The sequence below is a fragment of the Lutra lutra genome, chromosome 4 (genome assembly GCF_902655055.1).
Source record: "Lutra lutra chromosome 4, mLutLut1.2, whole genome shotgun sequence".
NCBI classification, from domain to species: Eukaryota; Metazoa; Chordata; class Mammalia; order Carnivora; family Mustelidae; genus Lutra; species Lutra lutra.
In genome coordinates, this window is record NC_062281.1 from 47,370,133 (window position 1) to 47,375,491 (window position 5,359).

At 36.2% G+C, this 5,359-nt stretch overlaps 1 pseudogene; it reads right to left on the bottom strand.

Moving 5' to 3' along the window:
- Positions 1–4,541: 4,541 nt before the first annotated feature.
- LOC125098608 (cytochrome c oxidase subunit 4 isoform 1, mitochondrial-like) lies at positions 4,542–5,043 on the bottom strand (annotated as a pseudogene).
- Positions 5,044–5,359: the final 316 nt, after the last annotated feature.

A 5,359-nucleotide genomic window follows, 5' to 3' on the forward strand; every position in this document is an offset into this window, starting at 1 on the left:
TATTCAGTGGGTTCTTTGGGATATATATATATATATATATATACACACACACATATATATAATTTGCAAATAGGGATATATATATATATATAGTGGGTTCTTAAGGATATATATATATAAAATTTGCAAATAGGGATATATATATATAACATATATATATATAATTTGCAAATAGTGACAGTTTTACTTCCTTTCCAATTTGGACACTTTTTTTGTAATAGAATTCATTTTTTAAAATGTTTTATGATGTTCAGTTAGCCACAGTATAGTACATAATTAGTTTTTGATGTAGTGTTCAATGATTCACTAGTTAATATAACACCTAGTGCTTATGACCGCACATGACCTCCTCAATACCCACCATCCTATTACCCCCTCCCCCTCCTGTCCTCCCCTCTGAAGCTCCCAGATGGTTTTTCCAGGGTTCATAGTCTCTCATGATTCATTGCCTCTCTGATTTCTCCCCCATTGCATTTCCCTCCCTTCCCCTATAGCAGCAATGTTCACAACAACCAAACTGTGGAAGGAGCTGAGATGCCCTTCAACAGATGAATAGATAAAGATGATGTGGTATATATACACAATGGAATACTACTCAGCCATCAGAAACGATGAATACCCACCATTTGCATTAACATGGATGGAACTGGAGGGGATTATGTTAAATGAAGTAAGCCAGGCAGAGAAAGACAATTACCATATGGTTTCACCAATTTGGACATTTTTAAAATTTTTTTCTTGCCTAATTGCTCTGGCTCAGATCTTCAACACTATGTTGGAAAAAAGTAGCAATAGTGGCATCCTGGTCTTTTTTCTAATCTTAGAGAAAACTAGCAAAAATGTTGCCCATCACTGCACATCAATATAAAAAAGCTTATGTAACTTATCAAAACCTATTGATTGCCAAAAGTATGCCTTTATGTTAATTTTGTTCATATTTATTGAGCTAAATCCATAGAATTTATTTTTATGTTAATTTGTGGTCTTCATATAAATTTTAAAATTTTGTGATGTCTTTCTTTTTTTCCACAGATTTAATGTATTATTCATCAATGACAGTTTTTGTCAGTTTACACTTTTTCTGGTTATTTAAAAAAATGAAAAATTAAAATGCAGAAACTGTTGGATTATTTATTTTAGATATTTCTTCCCTTTATGTTGGACTGCAAATTGAGTTTCCTCTTGCTTAGGCCTTTTCACAGCTAGGACTAAGAATATAAACATTTAGGACTATAGAAGGAAGACAACTTTAATGTGTAGCTTCTTTGAAGGGGGGAAAAAAAGAAAAATTTTGATCCCATGTGCCCATCTCAAGACATTCTGATTGCAGATCTGAGGTTGTGGATTCCAGGTTTTCCAATGCTAATGTAAACAACCGGCACACACACTTTAAGATGAATGTAATTATTCCTCTTGCTGGTCACCACCATTGCTTTCTATTCCTCTTTCTTTGTATGAATTTATTGAAAAGAAAAAAATTATAATGACTATTTTCAGTTTAAAATTCAATAAATCCTGTTTTTTCAAGAAAAAAAGGTTTCAGTTTTTCTTCATTGCATATAGTGTTATCTGTGAGTTTGTCATATGGCCTTTATTGTGTTGTGTTTCCCTTGTGTCCATTTTGAGCTTTAATCATAAAAAGATGTTGAATTTTATTACATGCTTTTTCTGTACATATTGAGACAACTAGGATTTTTATCCTTCATTTTGTTAATGTGGTTCATCATGTTGATTAATTTACGCATGTTGAACCACTTCTGCACCCATGGAATAAATCTCACTGGGTCATGGTATATCATCTTTTTATTGTTTAAGTTGTTTTGGTAATATATTGCTGAGGATTCTTACATCTATATTCATTAGGGATTTTGGCCTATATCTTACTTTGCTTGTGGCATCCTTTTTAGGTTTTACGATCACAGTAATGCTGTCCTCATACATGATTTTGGAAGTGCTCCTCTTCCATTCCTGTGGAAAATTTTTTTAAAAGAATAATATAAATTCTTCTTTGAATGACTGATAGAATTCACAAGTGAAACCTTGTGGGCCTGGACTTTTGTTTGTTGGGGAGTTTTATTCACTGATTGAATTTCCTTACTAGAAAACAGTCTGTTCAGATTTTTATTTATTTCTTCATTATTCAGTCTTGGTAGTGTATAGGTTTCTAGGAATTTTCTTTTGTTAGTTTTCCAATATGGTACATGATTCTTCATAGTGGTCTCTTATGATTCTTTGTATTCCTTGGCATCAATTTTAACAGCTTTCTTTCATTTCTGATTTTTGAGTCCTCTTTTTTTTCTTGATAAGTCCAGCTAAAGATTTATAAATTTTGTGTATCTTGAATTATACTGCTCCTAATTTCACTAATTTTTTTTTTGTCTGTATCTTATTTATTTTTGCTCTGATCTCTATTTTCTCCCTTCTATTAATTTGGGCTTCATGTCTTTTGTTTTCTAGTTCCTAAGACTGGGCATTTCAGCCTGTTACTTTTCTATCATGGCCCAGGGGAGGTAATCAGCTAAAAATTTGTTACAATTCTGTCACCCATTAGCATAGGCCCCACTGGCTATCTGAGCTAGGCAGTTGAGGCATTCTCTCATGGGTAGCAGCCACAAAACTCAGGGAGGGAACCAGGTGAATATAGAAGCTGCTTCCTGGGAGATACTTGTGAGCTGGAGCCAGGCATAGAGTAAGTGTAAAAATGACATTCACATGCCTCCATTTTGAAGTATATTTCATAGGCTTCTAAATGTGTGTTAAATTAGGATATCTGCCCCTCAAACTAATAGTTTACAATAAGCTTCTTTTACAAAAAGTCTGAGTGCTTTTTAGTCAGCTGCCTCTACTAGGTGACTCCATGTGTGTGAACACTTCAAGAAAATAGTTTCTCAGTTTGCTATAGCCTTGTGGGTCTTTTGGATGTAAGCCAGAAGTTGGCTTTCAAGCTAGATGTTTGGAGGGCTTGTCTCTCAGAGGCAGTCTTACAAGCTGTGCCAGATGTGGAGTTCAAACCCTTACCTCCCTAGGGAAGGAACAGCAGGGTTTTGAATCCCCTCCCAACTGTGTGTTGTGGTGCTGGTGGTGGGGTTTGTGGTGAGATTGTCTCAAGCCTCTCCTTTGATTTGGGTTTTTTCTTCCTTTATTCCATATGTAAAAGTCACTCAGCTAGTGGGGATTTTATCAGGGGAGATTGTTGCATATGTAGCTATAGATTCTGCTATGTCTTTGAGGAGCGGAGTTTGAGATTCTCCTAGCTGCCATCTTGAACTGGAATGGTATTTTTTTTTCTTTCAGCTCTTACTGTTCTCTAATATACTGTATCTTATTATCTTTATTTCTGTTTTCCACCTTAAGATATACAACAGTGGAGATTGTCTGTTTTATCAGCTCTTTTATCTCTAGCATGTACACCAGTACTTGAAGTATATGTGCCCAATGAATTTGTCATAAATGGGTGATTAAATGAATAAAGCGTAAAAACCTCTTTTTTATTGAAGTGATCTGTAAAGGACGAATATTAGAAAGTGATTAGACAAGAAATACTTTGTGTTATTTTTCATTGAATCCACTATATTTTTACTTTATTATTTTGTATCTTTTATAGTCATAAAGCTGAGTTGTTAAGGGCAGGCTCTGCCAGCAAGAGCATTCACAGGAGATGACTCTGTAGGTTATCAGAACACATTCCACCACTTATCTGTAATTTTTTCCAGTTACTATCTTATTTAAATATTAGTTTTGAACTATGAAAATAAAGAAAAAGTAGCACCTACTTTAATTAAATATTGTGAAGATTTAGTAAGATAATCTCTAAGATAATTAAAATGAAGTAGCTAATAACTGGGAACTGCTGCTACTTTTACTATTAACATTATTATCTGACAGACTAAAACCTGGATACAGCCTTTTTTAGTAATGGAGTTCTAGAGGATAGAGAAATATATGCCATCTGCTTCAGTAAATTAGGAAATTTATTAGAAGATAACTTGCATGACTAGTGTTAAATAGATAGTATTAAATAGAAAAGTATCACTTGGAGCATTCGCTATAAAAATTAAGAATTTTGCACAAAACTAGAGCAAATAATTTCTAGGGCACAAGAATAAGTCATCCACTTTCTCTCAGATTCAGTTTTTCAAAGTAACCTTCCTTGGCATGTCTGGAAGCTTTCTGTGAGGCTTTCAGCCCTAAGATTTCTCTTCCAGGATTATTATACCATTTCCCTATAATCCTCAGCTATCCAATGAATGGTAGAGTTGGTAAGAAGTAAGAAATCTTTTTTGGTTCTAAAAAGCTTTGGCCTCATAGTTAAAACTTGAGCACCATTGAAACTAAGCATGGTCAATTTACACGAATTCTAATTTTTTAAAAAAATATCAGCTTTCTTTTTCTTTCATTTTTCTTTTTCTTTTTTTTCCCCCCACATAGACTGCTTGTTTATTAGCACTGGTGTTGCAACATAATAGTTTCCAGTGAAGATGCTGAGCTGCTTGGAGGTGGGAGAGCACCATGAGGCTCAAATGGGTGAGTGGTGGGCTCTTCTATTTCTTCCACTTGTTCTTGTTGTAGTCCCACTTGGCTGAGATGCCTTGAATCGGGGTGACCTTCATGTGGAGCATCCTGTTGGTCTGTTTGGCCACCCAGTCCTCCTCAAAGGTGTGTGGGAAGGAGCCGTACACAGTGCTTCTCCTAAATCAGAATGAGATCAGCAAAGCCGATGAAGAACATTGCAATGCCCACAACCATCTTCCACTCATTCGTGCTCCTGTTCATTTCAGCAAAGCTCTCATTGAACTTCATGCCATACAGTTCAACTTTTTCATCAAAGGAGAGGCTGCTCCAGGGAGCCTCCTTCTCTTTCAAGGCCTTCCAGCTGGCAGAGAGGATCTTAATGTGGACCACATCGGGCGGGGGATAGTCACACCAGTTGACATAACTCAGGAGAGCATAGTCTTCACTCTTCATGATGCTTCCATGTGCTCCTACACACACCGAGGTGGAAACTGCTCACATGATTAGGTAAAACACTCCGGTAGCCAACATTCTGCTGCTGCCACCCTCTGCTTTCTGCCACCACTGCCCTCTGTAAATACCTGCTTGCTTTTTGTGACTCTAATTTGAGCAGTGAGAGAGTGGCAATTTTCTCGATTTTCTATCATTGCTCTATTCCACTCCCAGGGAAGGCTGAATGTGAAATAGTATCACAGTATCAATCCCATTTCTACATGTTCCACTTTCTTGGACAATTCAGGGATTGTGGAGGTGGAGAAGTTGTTCAAGGTCCTGGATGGCTCCTTCCAGAAGCAGGCAGTTTTTCAGTATTGAGAGATCTCATGGAATGAAACCCAGAGATGCTTCT